The sequence below is a fragment of the Rhinoraja longicauda genome, chromosome 12 (genome assembly GCF_053455715.1).
Source record: "Rhinoraja longicauda isolate Sanriku21f chromosome 12, sRhiLon1.1, whole genome shotgun sequence".
Taxonomy (NCBI): domain Eukaryota; kingdom Metazoa; phylum Chordata; class Chondrichthyes; order Rajiformes; family Arhynchobatidae; genus Rhinoraja; species Rhinoraja longicauda.
In genome coordinates, this window is record NC_135964.1 from 54,688,541 (window position 1) to 54,707,129 (window position 18,589).

General features: G+C 51.8%; 1 long non-coding RNA gene across 2 annotated transcripts; it reads left to right on the top strand.

The window, feature by feature from the left end:
• The first annotated feature begins 8,679 nt into the window (after positions 1 to 8,679).
• Positions 8,680 to 16,632, top strand: LOC144598623 (uncharacterized). Of its 2 annotated transcripts, none has more exons than XR_013547884.1 (3): positions 8,680 to 8,707; positions 14,268 to 14,382; positions 16,526 to 16,632. It is a non-coding gene; the product is annotated as an uncharacterized LOC144598623 (long non-coding RNA). The 2 variants fall into 2 exon arrangements; XR_013547883.1 differs by having other exon boundaries at positions 8,684 to 8,711.
• Positions 16,633 to 18,589: the final 1,957 nt, after the last annotated feature.

An 18,589-nucleotide genomic window follows, 5' to 3' on the forward strand; every position in this document is an offset into this window, starting at 1 on the left:
ATGCCAGTTCCAGTTATTAGCTAATTGTCTGGTCTTGTGTCTGAGTGGAGCTCTCATCCCTCATGCTCCTCTCCCCACTGCCCACCTTGTCGTTGCCTCTTTGTCTCTGTGTTGAGAAATCAGTTTCAGGAGAGTTTTCCACGGTTTGGAAGTTTTGACTGAATGCCAAATGTTGGAACCTGCTGTAGACAGGTGAGTGGTTGCTTCACCCTGCACCGATGCTCCAGGTACGAGGATGTAGGCATTATAGGCTCACGTCAGTCTCTGGAGGTGAGTGGTTGCTTCACCCTGCACCGATGCTCCAGGTACAAGGATATAGGCATTATAGGCTCACCACAGTCAGTCTCTGGAGGTGTCTGAGTACCATGTCGGGATTTGGTGTGTGAAACGCAATGTCACTCAGACCACGGTGGGACCCTTGTGGGATTCTGTGGAAATCCTGCACGGTTTCAGAGTATCGTGGAGTTTCTGTGAAGATGCAAAGGTCCAACTGAAGTGAGGAGCAATGTGTGAAGGAGATTTGCGATCTCTCCAGATGTTGGCGGGTGCTGGGTGTCAGCAACAGGTTACTGTGGATCAGTGTACAGCGTACACCAGTGTACACCAGTTTGGACTAGTGTACACCAGTGTGGACCGGTGCGGGCCAGCGTACACCAGTGTGGACTAGCGGACACCAGCGTGGACCAGCGTACACCAGTGTGGACAAGGGTACACCAGTGTGGATCGGTGCGGGCCAGCGTACACCAGTGTGGACCAGTGTGCAACCACTCCCAGTTCTCTCCAACCTCTCTCCCCAATGAGCAGTGAGTGCTTCAACTCAACACCCAGACAGCAGATGTCTGAAGCCCATCAAGCCTTTCCTGAAAGTGTCAGGGTGTTGTCCATGATAACGACGAGTTGGCCTCAGGACTGCGGAGCAAGCACTCTGCTGCACCGTCGGGACTAGAGCAGGCACTGTGGTGCGGGGACTAGAGCAGGCACTGTGGTGCGGGGACTAGAGCAGGCACTGTGGAGCGGGGACTAGAGCAGGCACTGTGGTGCGGGGACTAGAGCAGGCACTGTGGAGCGGGGACTAGAGCAGGCACTGTGGAGCGGGGACTAGAGCAGGCACTGTGGAGCGGGGACTAGAGCAGGCACTGGAGCGGGGACTAGAGCAGGCACTGTGGAGCGGGGACTAGAGCAGGCACTGTGGAGCGGGGACTAGAGCAGGCACTGTGGAGCGGGGACTAGAGCAGGCACTGTGGAGCGGGGACTAGAGCAGGCACTGTGGAGCGGGGACTAGAGCAGGCACTGTGGAGCGGGGACTAGAGCAGGCACTGTGGAGCGGGGACTAGAGCAGGCACTGTGGAGCGGGGACTAGAGCAGGCACTGTGGAGCGGGGACTCTGCAGCGGCCTCTTGGCCTCAACCATGGAAAGCAATAGGTTGCATTTGATCTCGTGGAAATTGCAGCATTTTGTTCAAAATTAGTGGTGGCCCATTTTAAAGTTCTGTTGATTCTCAGCCCCCTCCTCGCCATGGGTGGTCATGGCTGACCATGGGTGGTCATGGCTGACCATGGGTGGTCATGGCTGACCATGGGTGGTCATGGCTGACCATGGGTGGTCATGGCTGACCATGGGTGGTCATGGCTGACCATGGGTGGGGTGATGCATCCTCGTTGGCTGCTTGCTCCACACCTCGGCTAGAGCCCTGCAAGTGACCTATTTTAAAGTTCTGTTGGGTTTATCACAATTGAAGGTACTAGAGGAGCAAGATGGACCACTCCGCTGAAATCGCCTGCACTGAAGTGTAGTCCGCAACGGAGCCATTTTAGTAAGCAAACCTGCCGCTGGCTCTGTCCCTCTCAGTGCAATCAGTGTTGTGGGGGAACAGTGTGTGATGATGCCATTAACATGCAGAATATATCTCATCCATCAACTCAGATTTTTGTTGTTTTTTTAAATGTTTCTGCGAGTTTCTGCCTACTAAAATGGTGCCGTGACGTGCTATGGTTTTGAGGGTCGAGTGGTCTATCTTACTCCTCTAGTATCTTTGGTCTCAGTTGGCCACTGCCTGGTTTCTGCTTAACTGGGTAATTAATCATTAGCTGAGTTGGACTGCAAGGTGCAACATGGTGTTCTTTAGGGGTAGCAACGGTCCAGTCTGTAGGCAATCTTTCACATTATTGAAGTTAGAGAGAAGAACTCGACCCGCATCTGTGGCGAGAAACAGCTAATATTTCAATCAGTGAGCCTTCAGATCTGGGGGAGAGTGGAGGGCCGTTAAAGCAGAGCCGGGGGGGGGGGGGGGGGGGAAGAACACAAGAAAATAGGAGCAGGAGTAGGCCAACCGGCCCCTCGAGCCCGCTCTGCCATTCAATACGATCATGGCTGATCCTACCCCAACCCCCTTCCCACTATTGCCCTTCTTCCCACCCAAAAGAACCGTGTGATCTCCTGGGAGAGGCGAAAAACCGGATTTAAAACCCAGGCCAATTTGGGGGGAAAATCCGGGAAATTCCTCTCCGACCCCAAGCTAGGCGATGGAAACTTGTCCAGGAGATTACTCAGGTCTTACTGTACTAACAATAGCTCATGTCCACTTCCCTGCCCGCTCCCCGTAACCCCTAATTCCCTTGTCTATTAAAAAACAATCTATTTCTGTTTTAAATTTATTTAACGTTCCTGCATCCACAGCTCCCTGAGGCAGCAAATTCCACAGACTAACCACCCTCTGAGTGAAGAAGTTTCTCCTCATCTCAGTTTTAAAAGAGCCCCCTCTTATTCTAAGACTATGCCCCCTAGTTCTGGTCTCCCCGATCATCGGAAACATCTTTAGCGCATCCACCCAATCAAGGCCCCTCACGATCTTATACGTTTCAATAAGATCGCCTCTCATTCAAGATTCAAGATAGCTTTATTTGTCATCCAATATTGGACGAAATTCAGTCACCCACAGTCCAACAATAAAAGCATTAAATAGGCATTAAAATTACACAACCCCAAAAACACACAAAAAAGAAACATCCATCAAAGAAACATCCATCACAGTGAGTCTCCTCCTCCAGTCCTCTCCTCACTGTGATGGAAGGCCACAATGTCTTTTCCCTTCTCCTGCCGTCCTCTCCCGCGGTCAGGTTGTTGTGGTTGCAGGCCGCGCCGGACGGTCCGCAGCGGGCCGAGCCTAAGGCGAGTCTTATCATATCATCATATCATATATATACAGCGCGGAAACAGGCCTTTTCGGCCCACCAAGTCCGCGCCGCCCAGCGATCCCCGCACATTAACACTATCCTACAACCACTAGGGACAATTTTTACATTTACCCAGCCAATTAACCTACATACCTGTACGTCTTTGGAGTGTGGGAGGAAACCGAAGATCTCGGAGAAAACCCACGCAGGTCACGGGGAGAACGTACAAACTCCTTACAGTGCAGCACCGTAGTCAGGATCGAACCTGAGTCTCCGGCGCTGCATTCGCTGTAAAGCAGCAACTCTACCGCTGCGCGACCGTGCCTGAACTCCAATGAGAAAAGTCCCAACCTACTTAACCTTTCCTCATATGTCAACCCCCTCATCCCTGGAATTAACCGTATAAACCTTCTCTGCACTGCCTCCAGAGCAAGTACATCCTTTCTTAAATATGGACACCAAAACTGCACACAGTATTCCAAATGCGGTCTTACCAATACTGTATACAGCTGCAGCAACACCTCCCTACTTTTATACTCTATCCCCCTGGCAATAAAGGCTAAGACTCCATTGGCCTTCCTAATCACTTGCTGCACCTGCATACTAACTTTTTGTGATTCCTGTACCAGTACCCCCAGGTCCCTTTGTGTTGTATTACCACGCAGCTCCTCCCCATTTAGAAAATAACTGATTTTTTTTCTCCAAAATGCATAACTTCACATTTATCAGTATTAAATTTCATCTGCCAAGTCGCTGCCCACTCTCCTAGCTTATCTATATCCTTTTGCAGGCTTTTTCTATCCTCACTCCCTGCTTTACCTCCCATTTTTGTGTCATCTGCGAACTTGGATATATTACACTTGGTCCCCTCCTCTAAGTCATTTATATAAACTGTAAACAGCTGGGGTCCCAGCACCGACCCCTGCGGAACCCCACTAGTCACCGATTGCCATCCCGAGTATGATCCATTTATCCCAACTATCTGCTTCCTCTGTAGGGGTGAGACCAGACTGAAGATCGGTTAAGGAAGAGCAGGTATAGGGAGCTGGTTTGGTTGATGGGGAGACGGCTATGGAAGGAAGCTTTAGAATCTGATTAGAGGGACGCGGAGATGGCAGAGTGAGTAATGTCGGAGATGAGAGAGAGTTCTGCATACCTGGCAAACAAAGTTACAGTGGGGCAAAGGGAGAACGAACACAGGGGAGAGCAGGAAAGCTAGGCACCTGAAAAGGTGAGATTTGATTAGGGATAGCATAGCTTTGTGAGTGGCAACTAGTGTCTCATGAGTTTGTGTTTTAAAGCTGTGAACAAGGGGATTGATGGGACAGTGTGGTAGATTTGTCTGCATGGCCTTCTGCAAAGCCTTTGACAAGGTCCCACATGGTAAACCAGTCCAGAAAGTTAGATCCCATGGGGTCCAAGGTGAGGTAGCAAACTGGGTACAGATTTGTTTTGTTGGTAGGTTGAGGGTGATAGTGGGGAGATTGACCTGAATGTGGAGAATCAAACAAGTCCAGGGAGATGGATCACGGATTTCATGTTGATGCACAAAGCTTCATGGGCAAGTCGTTGAGCTTCGAGTGTGTTAGCACCTTGAATTAAAATATTCCAGTCGGTGAAATGTGCTTCAGGGCAGGGCAGGACTGTCTGCTCGCTGATCTGGGTGAACAAGTTCCAGGTGTGGCAGCAGGAAATGCAAAAGAGGGGAGTAATACTTCTGTGGATATCCTGAGGTAATATTCCAACATGGCCCCATGCCTGGCTTAAACTATCGGCCTCCCAATAATCAGCTGCAGTTAGACGAACAAAGTCATCGAACCGCAGAAAAGGTTGGGGCGAGGGTGAAAGGCAAAGATGGGAAGGGCAGCCAACCTTGGGCCACATGTTTATTGAAGGTTTGATCGGGAAAGAAATAGGTTAGATGGGCCTCTGGGTCAGCAGCACCAAAGGCCTGTTTATATGCTGTATGACTGACTAGTGTGTGGAAGAGAACTTGAGAGAAATTAAGAGGGCAAAAAGGGGATGTGAAATATCCTTGACAAGTAAGGTTAAGGAGAAGCCCACAACATTCTACATTCCAAGGGAAGTGTGCAGGACCCTCTCTGCCCTCTATCTGCATTAACCAAGGTGAAGGACAGAGAGGATGGTGAGTGCAGGGAGGGAGATGTTGATAGTCTGGAACAGGTTAGTATTAAGATGGTGTAAAGTGTCCTGAAATATGCAGGGCTGAATAAACTGGTAACAGATAGATTGAGGTGAGATAAGGTGTGGCATGCTTACCTTCATCAATTAGATCACAACAGTTGGGATGGAATAGAGTTGTATAAGAAATATAGAGGGTAACAGTGTGGAAACAGGCCCTTCGGCCAAACTCACCCACACTGGCCAACATGTCCCAGCTACGCTAGTCCCACTTGCCTGTGCTTGGTTCATATCCCTCCAAACCTGTCCTATCCATGTACCTGTCCAATGACTTAAATGTTGGGATGGTCCCAGCCACAACTACCTCCTCTGGCAGCTTGTTCCATACACCCACCACCCTTTGTGTGAAAGGTTACCCCTCAGATTCCTATTAAATCTTTTCCCCTTCACCTTGAACCTATGTCCTCTGGTCCTTGATTCCACTACTCTGGGCAAGAGACTCTGTGCATCTTCCCGATCTATTCATATCATATCATATCATATATCTACAGCCGGAAACAGGCCTTTTCGGCCCTCCAAGTCCACGCCGCCCAGTGATCCCCGTACATTAACACTATCCTACACCCACTAGGGACAATTTTTACATTTACCCAGCCAATTAACCTACATACCTGTACGTCTTTGGAGTGTGGGAGGAAACCGAAGATCTCGGAGAAAACCCACGCACTATTCCTCATGATTTTATACACCTCTATAAGATCACCCCTCGTTCTCCTGCGCTCCAAGGAATAGAGACCCAGCCTACTCAACTTCTCCCTATGGCTCACACCCTCTAGTCCTGGTAACATCCCCATAAAGTATTGTGTTCAGCTCTGATCCAGATGTTCTGGTCTATGAGTTTTGGACTATAGGAAGGATATGATTAAGCTGGAGGGGGTGCAGGAAAGAGTCATAAGGATGGGTTGGTCCTGTATTTTCCCCAAGCAAAGCAGGCTGAGAGGTGACATAGAGGTATCTAAAATTATGATGCATCCACAGACATTGTGGGAAACTGTGGAAGAAAGTGTTGGTGCCTTGGCAGAGAGCATTACAAGGGAGGCACCTGCAGACTGGAGAGTGTCTAATGTGCTGCAAGGGGAAGTCAATAGACAATAGACAATAGACAATAGGTGCAAGAGTAGGCCATTCAGCCCTTCGAGCCAGCACCGCCATTCAATGCGATCATGGCTGATCACTCAATCAGTACCCCGTTCCTGCCTTCTCCCCATACCCCCTCACTCCGCTATCCTCAAGAGCTCTATCCAGCTCTCTCTTGAAAGCATCCAACGAACTGGCCTCCACTGCCTTCTGAGGCAGAGAATTCCACACCTTCACCACCCTCTGACTGAAAAAGTTCTTCCTCATCTCCGTTCTAAATGGCCTACCCCTTATTCTCAAACTGTGGCCCCTTGTTCTGGACTCCCCTAACATTGGGAACATGTTATCTGCCTCTAATGTGTCCAATCCCCTAATTATCTTATATGTTTCAATAAGATCCCCCCTCATCCTTCTAAATTCCAGTGTATACAAGCCCAATCGCTCCAGCCTTTCAACATACGACAGTCCCGCCATTCCGGGAATTAACCTAGTGAACCTACGCTGCACGCCCTCCATAGCAAGAATATCCTTCCTCAAATTTGGAGACCAAAACTGCACACAGTACTCCAGGTGCGGTCTCACCAGGGCCCGGTACAACTGTAGAAGGACCTCTTTGCTCCTATACTCAACTCCTCTTGTTACGAAGGCCAACATTCCATTGGCTTTCTTCACTGCCTGCTGTACCTGCATGCTTCCTTTCATTGACTGATGCACTAGGACACCCAGATCTCGTTGAACTCCCCCTCCTCCTAACTTGACACCATTCAGATAATAATCTGCCTTTCTATTCTTACTTCCAAAGTGAATAACCTCACACTTATCTACATTAAACTGCATCTGCCATGTATCCGCCCACTCACACAACCTGTCCAAGTCACCCTGCAGCCTTATTGCATCTTCCTCACAATTCACACTACCGCCCAACTTAGTATCATCTGCAAATTTGCTAATGGTACTTTTAATCCCTTCGTCTAAGTCATTAATGTATATCGTAAATAGCTGGGGTCCCAGCACCGAACCTTGCGGTACCCCACTGGTCACTGCCTGCCATTCCGAAAGGGACCCATTTATCCCCACTCTTTGCTTTCTGTCTGTCAACCAATTTTCTATCCATGTCAGTACCCTACCCCCAATACCATGTGCCCTAATTTTGCCCACTAATCTCCTATGTGGGACCTTGTCGAAGGCTTTCTGAAAGTCGAGGTACACCACATCCACTGACTCTCCCCTGTCAATTTTCCTAGTTACATCCTCAAAAAATTCCAGTAGATTTGTCAAGCATGATTTCCCCTTCGTAAATCCATGCTGACTCGGAACGATCCCGTTACTGCTATCCAAATGCTCAGCAATTTCGTCTTTTATAATTGACTCCAGCATCTTCCCCACCACTGATGTCAGACTAACTGGTCTATAATTACCCGTTTTCTCTCTCCCTCCTTTCTAGGCCGGGGAGCCTGACATCAGTGGTGGGAAAGTTACTGGATGGGATTCTGTGGAACTGGATCTACCAGCATATGGGTAGACAGGAGATGGACACAGAATGCAGGTGTAACTCAGCGGGTCAGGCAGCATCTCTGGAGAGAAGGAATGGGTGACGTTTCGGGTCGAGACCTTTAGACCTGTAGAAGGGTCTCGATCCGAAACGTCACCCATTCCTTCTCTCCAGAGATGCTGCCTGTCCCGCTGAGTTACTTCAGCACTCGGTGTCTATCTATGGTTTAAACCAACATCACATCGGGACAGATGGGAACTGATTGGAGAAAGCATGACTTTTTGCATTGGAAATCAATGCAAAAGAGTTGCCAAATGTCCAGGGCCAGGTGCGGTTGTCCTGCCCAGCAAGGGGGAGCTGGGAGGGGAGGGGGGGGGGGGGGGGGCAGCCCTGACAAATGCCTTTGTTAGCCCTGAGTGAAGCATCAGAAGATGAGATCACTATTGTTCCAACTAGTTAAGGACAATGGACAATAGGTGCAGGAGGAGGAAGCCATTGACTGTGATCACCTCACCTCACATCCGCAAGGGCTCGGAGTCATGCAGTGGAGCAGAGAGAGAAGCCCCCTACACGTGACCCTCCCCCACACGTGGCCCTCCCCCACACGTGACCCGCCCCCACACTTGGCCCTCCCCCACACGTGACCCTCCTCTCCTCCCACGCGTGGCGTCCCCGCCCCCTCCGCTGATTGGTTGGCCGCTCCACGATCACGGGCTTTAAAGTCGCTGCGACCGGATCTGGAACCAGAAGCGGAAGCGGAGAGTGAGTGAGTAGGAGTAGGCGGGTCACGTGCGGGGTGGGGAGTGGGGAGTGGGGAGTGGGGAGTGGGGCGTCGGGCGTGGGGCGTGGGGCGTGGGGCGTCACGTGTTGGGGGAAAGGGGCGTCACGTGTGGGGTGCGGGGTGGGGAGTGGGGCGTGGGGCGTCACGTGTTGGGGGAAAGGGGGCGTCACGTGTGGGGGGAGCCCCAGGTGAGGTGAGGTAAGGGCGGGAGTGACCGTCGCGGGCCCTTTCACTATCCTACACCCACTACATTTACCAATTAACCTACATCCCTGTTCGTCTTTGGAGTGTGGGAGGAAACCGCAGGTCACGGGGAGAACGTACAAACTCCGTACAGACAGCGCCCGTAGTCAGGATCGAACCTGAGTCTCCGGCGCTGCATTCGCTGTAAAGCAGCAACTCTACCGCTGCGCCACCGTGCCTGAACTCCAATGAGAAAAGTCCCAACCTACTTAACCTTTCCTCATATGTCAACCCCCTCATCCCTGGAATTAACCGTGTAAACCTTCTCTGCACTGCCTCCAGAGCAAGTACATCCTTTCTTAAATATGGACACCAAAACTGCACACAGTATTCCAAATGCGGTCTTACCAATACTGTATACAGCTGCAGCAACACCTCCCTACTTTTATACTCTATCCCCCTGGCAATAAAGGCTAAGACTCCATTGGCCTTCCTAATCACTTGCTGCACCTGCATACTAACTTTTTGTGATTCCTGTACCAGTACCCCCAGGTCCCTTTGTGTTGTATTACCACGCAGCTCCTCCCCATTTAGAAAATAACTGATTTTTTTTCTCCAAAATGCATAACTTCACATTTATCAGTATTAAATTTCATCTGCCAATTCGCTGCCCACTCTCCTAGCTTATCTATATCCTTTTGCAGGCTTTTTCTATCCTCCTCACTCCCTGCTTTACCTCCCATTTTTGTGTCATCTGCGAACTTGGATATATTACACTTGGTCCCCTCCTCTAAGTCATTTATATAAACTGTAAACAGCTGGGGTCCCAGCACCGACCCCTGCGGAACCCCACTAGTCACCGATTTCCATCCCGAGTATGATCCATTTATCCCAACTATCTGCTTCCTCTGTAGGGGTGAGACCAGACTGAAGATCGGTTAAGGAAGAGCAGGTATAGGGAGCTGGTTTGGTTGATGGGGAGACGGCTATGGAAGGAAGCTTTAGAATCTGATTAGAGGGACGCGGAGATGGCAGAGTGAGTAGTGTCGGAGATGAGAGAGAGTTCTGCATACCTGGCAAACAAAGTTACAGTGGGGCAAAGGGAGAACGAACACAGGGGAGAGCAGGAAAGCTAGGCACCTGAAAAGGTGAGATTTGATTAGGGATAGCATAGCTTTGTGAGTGGCAACTAGTGTCTCATGAGTTTGTGTTTTAAAGCTGTGAACAAGGGGATTGATGGGACAGTGTGGTAGATTTGTCTGCATGGCCTTCTGCAAAGCCTTTGACAAGGTCCCACATGGTAAACCAGTCCAGAAAGTTAGATCCCATGGGGTCCAAGGTGAGGTAGCAAACTGGGTACAGATTTGTTTTGTTGGTAGGTTGAGGGTGATAGTGGGGAGATTGACCTGAATGTGGAGAATCAAACAAGTCCAGGGAGATGGATCACGGATTTCATGTTGATGCACAAAGCTTCATGGGCAAGTCGTTGAGCTTCGAGTGTGTTAGCACCTTGAATTAAAATATTCCAGTCGGTGAAATGTGCTTCAGGGCAGGGCAGGACTGTCTGCTCGCTGATCTGGGTGAACAAGTTCCAGGTGTGGCAGCAGGAAATGCAAAAGAGGGGAGTAATACTTCTGTGGATATCCTGAGGTAATATTCCAACATGGCCCCATGCCTGGCTTAAACTATCGGCCTCCCAATAATCAGCTGCAGTTAGACGAACAAAGTCATCGAACCGCAGAAAAGGTTGGGGCGAGGGTGAAAGGCAAAGATGGGAAGGGCAGCCAACCTTGGGCCACATGTTTATTGAAGGTTTGATCGGGAAAGAAATAGGTTAGATGGGCCTCTGGGTCAGCAGCACCAAAGGCCTGTTTATATGCTGTATGACTGACTAGTGTGTGGAAGAGAACTTGAGAGAAATTAAGAGGGCAAAAAGGGGATGTGAAATATCCTTGACAAGTAAGGTTAAGGAGAAGCCCACAACATTCTACATTCCAAGGGAAGTGTGCAGGACCCTCTCTGCCCTCTATCTGCATTAACCAAGGTGAAGGACAGAGAGGATGGTGAGTGCAGGGAGGGAGATGTTGATAGTCTGGAACAGGTTAGTATTAAGATGGTGTAAAGTGTCCTGAAATATGCAGGGCTGAATAAACTGGTAACAGATAGATTGAGGTGAGATAAGGTGTGGCATGCTTACCTTCATCAATTAGATCACAACAGTTGGGATGGAATAGAGTTGTATAAGAAATATAGAGGGTAACAGTGTGGAAACAGGCCCTTCGGCCAAACTCACCCACACTGGCCAACATGTCCCAGCTACGCTAGTCCCACTTGCCTGTGCTTGGTTCATATCCCTCCAAACCTGTCCTATCCATGTACCTGTCCAATGACTTAAATGTTGGGATGGTCCCAGCCACAACTACCTCCTCTGGCAGCTTGTTCCATACACCCACCACCCTTTGTGTGAAAGGTTACCCCTCAGATTCCTATTAAATCTTTTCCCCTTCACCTTGAACCTATGTCCTCTGGTCCTTGATTCCACTACTCTGGGCAAGAGACTCTGTGCATCTTCCCGATCTATTCATATCATATCATATCATATATCTACAGCCGGAAACAGGCCTTTTCGGCCCTCCAAGTCCGTGCCGCCCAGTGATCCCCGTACATTAACACTATCCTACACCCACTAGGGACAATTTTTACATTTACCCAGCCAATTAACCTACATACCTGTACGTCTTTGGAGTGTGGGAGGAAACCGAAGATCTCGGAGAAAACCCACGCACTATTCCTCATGATTTTATACACCTCTATAAGATCACCCCTCGTTCTCCTGCGCTCCAAGGAATAGAGACCCAGCCTACTCAACTTCTCCCTATGGCTCACACCCTCTAGTCCTGGTAACATCCCCGTAAAGTATTGTGTTCAGCTCTGATCCAGATGTTCTGGTCTATGAGTTTTGGACTATAGGAAGGATATGATTAAGCTGGAGGGGGTGCAGGAAAGAGTCATAAGGATGGGTTGGTCCTGTATTTTCCCCAAGCAAAGCAGGCTGAGAGGTGACATAGAGGTATCTAAAATTATGATGCATCCACAGACATTGTGGGAAACTGGAAGAAAGTGTTGGTGCCTTGGCAGAGAGCATTACAAGGGAGGCACCTGCAGACTGGAGAGTGTCTAATGTGCTGCAAGGGGAAGTCAGGGAACTCTAGGCCGGGGAGCCTGACATCAGTGGTGGGAAAGTTACTGGATGGGATTCTGTGGAACTGGATCTACCAGCATATGGGTAGACAGGAGATGGACACAGAATGCAGGTGTAACTCAGCGGGTCAGGCAGCATCTCTGGAGAGAAGGAATGGGTGACGTTTCGGGTCGAGACCTTTAGACCTGTAGAAGGGTCTCGATCCGAAACGTCACCCATTCCTTCTCTCCAGAGATGCTGCCTGTCCCGCTGAGTTACTTCAGCACTCGGTGTCTATCTATGGTTTAAACCAACATCACATAGGGACAGATGGGAACTGATTGGAGAAAGCATGACTTTTTGCATTGGAAATCAATGCAAAAGAGTTGCCAAATGTCCAGGGCCAGGTGCGGTTGTCCTGCCCAGCAAGGGGGAGCTGGGAGGGGGCAGCCCTGACAAATGCTTACTTACACCTTTGTTAGCCCTGAGTGAAGCATCAGAAGATGAGATCACTATTGTTCCAACTAGTTAAGGACAATGGACAATAGGTGCAGGAGGAGGAAGCCATTCACTGTGATCGTGGGAATAATTCCACAGGCCAGTGAGCCTCACCTCAGTTACATTATTGGAGAAAATCCGCAAGGGCTCGGAGTCATGTCCATTTGCAAAAGGCAAGAGCAAGATTGTGATGCAGTGGAGCAGAGAGAGAAGCCTCCCACACGTGGCCCTCCCCCACACTTGGCCCTCCCCCACACGTGACCCTCCTCTCCTCCCACACGTGGCGTCCCCGCCCCCTCCGCTGATTGGTTGGCCGCTCCACGATCACGGGCTTTAAAGTCGCTGCGACCGAATCTGGAACCAGAAGCGGAGGCGTGCGGCGGAGAGTGAGTGAGTAAGTAGGAGTAGGCGGGTCACGTGCGGGGTGGGGAGTGGGGAGTGGGGCGTCACGTGTTGGGGAGAGGGGGCGTCACGTGTGGGGGGAGCCCCAGGGTGAGGTGAGGTCAGGGCGGGAGTGACCGTCGGACTTGAATCGCGGGCCCTTTCACTCTCCCATCCCCCCCGCCCCCCCGTTCCCTCTCCCCCTCCCCCCTCTGTCCTCCCTCCCCCTTTGTCCCCCTCTGTCCCCCACCCCCCTCTGTCCCCCACCCCCTCTGTCCCCCACCCCATCTGTCCCCCACCCCCTCTGTCCCCCACCCCCTCTGTCCCCCACCCCCTCTGTCCCCCACCCCCTCTGTCCCCACCCCCTCTGTCCCCCACCCCCTCTGTCCCCCACCCCCTCTGTCCCCCCTCCCCCTCTGTCCCCCTCCCCCTCTGTCCCCCCTCCCCTCTGTCCCCCCTCCCCCTCTGTCCCCCCTCCCCCTCTGTCCCCCCTCCCCCTCTGTCCCCCCTCCCCCTCTGTCCCCCCTCCCCCTCTGTCCCCCCTCCCCCTCTGTCCCCCCCTCCCCCTCTCTCCTCCCCTCCCCCTCTGTCTCCCCTCTGTCCCCCCTCCCCCCCTCTGTCCCCCTCCCCTCTCTGTCCCCCTCCCCTCTCTGTCCCCCCCTCCCCTCTGTCCCCCCTCCCCCTCTGTCCCCCTCCCCCTCTGTCCCCCCTCCCCCTCTGTCCCCCCCTCCCCCTCTGTCCCCCCCTCCCCCTCTGTCCCCCCCTCCCCCTCTGTCCCCTCCCCCCTCTGTCCCCTCCCCCCCTCTGTCCCCTCCCCCCCTCTGTCCCCTCCCCCCCTCTGTCCCCTCCCCCCCTCTGTCCCCTCCCCCCCTCTGTCCCCCTCCCCCCTGTCCCCCTCCCCTCTCTGTCCCCCCTCCCCCTCTGTCCCCCCTCCCCCTCTGTCCCCCCTCCCCCTCTGTCCCCCCTCCCCCTCTGTCCCCCCCTCCCCTCTGTCCCCCCCTCCCTCTGTCCCCCCCCTCCCCCTCTGTCCCCCCCCTCCCCCTCTGTCCCCCCCCTCCCCCTCTGTCCCCCCCTCCCCTCTGTCCCCCCCTCCCCCTCTGTCCCCCCCCTCCCCCTCTGTCCCCCCCTCCCCCTCTGTCCCCCCTCCCCTCTGTCCCCCCCCCTCCCCCTCTGTCCCCTCCCCCCTCTGTCCCCTCCCCCCTCTGTCCCCTCCCCCCCCTCTGTCCCCTCCCCCCTCTGTCCCCTCCCCCCCTCTGTCCCCTCCCTCCCTCTGCCATCCCCCCCTCTGCCATCCCCAGACATGCAGCTGGCGATGAACGGCGAGGAGCGCCAGTGGACGCGGCCGGATCTGCGGAGCCGCTGCAGCTGGAGTTTGTCACCGGAGGGGCCGAGCCCCCACCCCCACCGCAGCGGGTGAGTGACGCTCAGACGGTAGACGGTCGTCTACCCTGCCATTCAATCATGGCTGATCTACCTCTCCCTCCTGACCCCATTCTCCTGCCTTCACCCCATCACCCCTGTCACCCGCACTGATCAACAATCTGTCTATCTCTGTCTTAAATATCTCCACTGACTTGTGGCCTCCACAGCCGTCTGTGGCAAAGAATCCCACAGATTCACCGCCCTCTGACTAAAGAAACTCCTCCTCATCTCCTTCCTAAAGGAACGTCCTCTAATTCTGAGGCTGTGCCCTCTGGTCCTAGACTCTCCCACTAGTGGAAACATCCTCTCCACATCCACTCTATCCAGGCCGCTCACTATTCTATGTTTCAATGAGGTCCCCCCTCATTCTTCTAAACTCCAGTGAGTACAGCCCAGTGCCCACAAACGCTCATCATAGGTTAACCCACTCATTCCTGGGATCATTGTTGTAAACCTCCTCTGGACCCTCTCCAGAGCCAGCACATCCTTCCTCAGAGGACCGAGATGAGAAAACATTTCTTCACACAGAGAGTGGTGAATCTGTGGAATTCTCTGCCACAGAAGGTAGTTGAGGCCAGTTCATTGGCTATACTTAAGAGGGAGTTAGATGTGGCCCTTGTGGCTAAAGGGATCAGGGGGTATGGAGAGAAGGCAGGTACAGGTTACTGAGCTGGATGATCAGCCATGATCATATTGAATGGCAGTGCAGGCTCGAAGGGCCGAATAGCCTACTCCAGCACCTATTTTCTATGTTTCTATGAATTTGGGGAATTCTCTGCCTCAAAAGGCAGTGGAGGCCGATTCACTGGATGCATTCAAAAGAGTGTTAGATAGAGCTCATAGGGCAAGCGGAATCAACGGATATGAGGAGAAGGCAGGAACGGGATACTGATTGTGGATGATCAGCCATGATCACATTGAATGGCGGTGCTGGCTCAAAGAGCCGAATGGCCTCCTCCTGCACCTATTGTCTATGTATCTATGAAGAAACTCTTGCTATCCTCTTTTATATTATTGGCTAGCTTGCCTTCGTATTTCATCTTTTCTCCTCGTATTGCCTTTTTAGTTACCTTCTGTTCTTTAAAAGTTTCCCAATCCTCTGGCTTCCCACTAATCTTTGCTGTGTTATAAGCCTTCCCTTACAGTTTTTTTACTGTCCTTGACTTATAATGGCCAGCTCCTCCCTCAGGCCTCTGTAGTGCCTTTGCTCAGCTATAATCCCACACATCCCATTTCACTTTATCCCTCTCAAATTGCAGATTAAAAACTTATCATGTTGTGGTCGCTACCTCCTAATGGTTCCTTTACCTTGAGTTCCCTTTTCAAATCCGGTTCATTACATAACACTAAATCCAGAATTGCCTTTTCCCTGGTAGGCTCCCACTACAAGCTGCTCTAAGATTCTGTCTCGGAGGCACTCTACAAATTCCCTTTCTTGGGGTCCAGTACCAACCTGATTTCTCCTGCATATTGAAATCTCCCATGACCACAGGGCGATCTTATAGAGGTGCACAAAATCGTGAGAGGAATAGATCGGGTAGATGCACTGAGTCTCTTGCCCAGAGTTGGGGAATCTAGGACCACAGGACACAGGTTCAAGGTGAAGGAGAGGAAAAGATTTAATAGGAATCTGAGGGGTAACTTTTTCACACAAAGGCTGATTGGTGCATGGAACGAGCTGCCAGAGGAGGTAGTTGAGGCAGGGGCGAGGGTCAGTGCTGGGGGTGAGGGGTCAGTAGTGGGGGTGAGGGGGTCAGTACTGGGGGTCGGGGGTGAGGGTCAGTGCCGGGGGTAAGGGGTCAGTGCCGGGGTGAGGAGTCATAGCCGGGGGAGCCAGGGGTGAGGGGTCGGAGCCGGGGTGGTCAGTACTGGGGGTCGGGGGTGAGGGGTCAGTGCTGGGGGTGAGGGGTCAGTAGTGGGGGTGAGGGGTCAGTGCCGGGGGTAAGGGGTCAGTGCCGGGGTGAGGAGTCATAGCCAGGGGAGCCAGGGGTGAGGGGTCGGAGCCGGGGTGGTCAGTACTGGGGGTCGGGGGTGAGGGGTCAGTAGTGGGGGTGATTGGTCAGGGGTGGGGGTGATTGGTCAGGGGTGAGGGGTCTGTGTTGGGGCCACACTGACCGGTGCCTTGTCTTTGCAGGTCTCCGACACCCAACATCCTGCCCGACATTCTGGGGAAGGTCGGCAATACTCCGCTGGTTCGTCTCAACAAGATCCCCCGGGCGCACGGACTGCAGTGTGAGATGTGTGAGTACCCCCAAACCCCCGGAACCCCCAAACTCCCGGAACCCCCAAACCCCCGGAACCCCAAACTCCCGGAACCCCCAAACTCCCGGAACCCCCAAACTCCCGGAACCCCCAAACTCCCGGAACCCCCAAACTCCCGGAACCCCCAAACCCCCGGAACCCCCCAAACCCCCGGAACCCACAACCCCTGGGGACGCAGAAAAATAAGTGCAGGAGGAGGTCATTCGTCCTTCGAGTCAGCACCGCCATTCAATATGATCATGGCTGATCATCTAAAATCAGTACCCCGTTCCTGCTTTTTCTGGGGTCCATTGGAGGTTTACAAGAATGATCCCAGGAATGAGTGGGTTAACCTATGATGAGCGTTTGTGGGCACTGGGCCTGTACTCGCTGGAGTTTAGAAGGATGAGGGGGGACCTCATTGAAACGTACAGAATAGTGAGCGGCCTGGATAGAGTGGATGTGGAGAGGATGTTTCCACCAGTGGGAGAGTCTAGGACCAGAGGGCACAGCCTCAGAATTAAAGGACATTCTTTTAGGAAGGAGATGACGTGAAATTTCTTTAGTCAGAGGGTGGTGAATGAGTGGAATTGTTTGCCATAGATGGCTATGGAGGCCGAATCAGTAGATATTTTAATGGCAGAGATACATAGATTCTTGATTAGTACGGGTGTCAGAGGTTATGGGGAGATGGCAGGAGAATGGGGTGAGGAGGGAGAGATAGATAAGCCATGATTGATGGGCCAAATGGCCTAATTCTGCTCCTATCACATGATCTTTATAAGATCACCCCTCGTCCTCCTGCGCTCCAAGGCATAGAGACCCAGCCTACTCAACCTCCCTGGCAACATCCTCGTAAATCTGTGCCCTTTCTAACTTGACAACATCCTTCCTAAAACATGGTGCCCAGAACTAATACAGAGGAGAAATACTCATTGAGGACCTTGCCCATCTCCTGTGGCTCCACACAGAGGTGACCGCTTTGATTTCTGAGAGGTCCACTCTCTAGTTACCCTTTTCCCTCTCTGTATTAATAAAATCTTTTACAAGTTAAAGGAGTAGAATTAGGCCATTCGGCCCATCGAGTCCACTCCACCATTCAATCGTGGCTGATCTCTGCCTCCCTAGTCCCATTTTTCTGCGGTTTGCAGGCACTGCTGGTGTCTCCCACAGTGAAGACTGATGCAACAAAGTTCCTCAACTCCTCTACCAGTGCTTGATTTCCCGTTATCACTTCTCCTGCACCTTCTCCAGCTGCCCGACCTCCACTCTGCCTCTATTTTACTCTTTATATGTCCGTAGAAACACATGCAATCCTCGTTTATATTATTGGCTAGCTTACATTTGTACTTCATTGTTTCTCTCCGTATGGTCCTGTTAGTCACCTTTTGTTGTTCTTTAAAGACATCCCAATCCTCTGGCTTCCCACTAATCTGCAAAGGTATATGCCTTCTCCTTTGCTTTTATGTTTCCTTGACCTCTCGTGTCAGCCACGGCCATCTTATTCTCCCCCTGGAATCTTTCTTCCTCTTTGGAATGAAATGATCCTGCACCTTCTGAATTATCCATAGAAAATATCCTGCCATTGCTGCTCTACCGTCATTCCCACTAAAGCTCCTTTCCAGTCAATCTTTGCCAGCTCCTCCCTCATGCCTCGCTAGTGCCCTGAGCTCAGCTGTAATGCCCACACATCCATTTCACCAACTCCTCTCAAATTGCAGGTTCAATCTTATCATATTGTGGCCACTGCCTCCTAGTGGTTCCTTTACCTCTAGTTCTCTTATTAATTTGGTTTATTGCACAACGATAAATCTAGAACTTGCTTATCCCTGGTCGGCTCCACAACATCAGGCTAAGGGACTGTCGATGAAAACTAGCCTCTCAGCTAGTTCAATTAATGTACATTGTCCCTTTTTCAAATAAATAAATTAATAATAATAATAACAAGCTGCTCTAA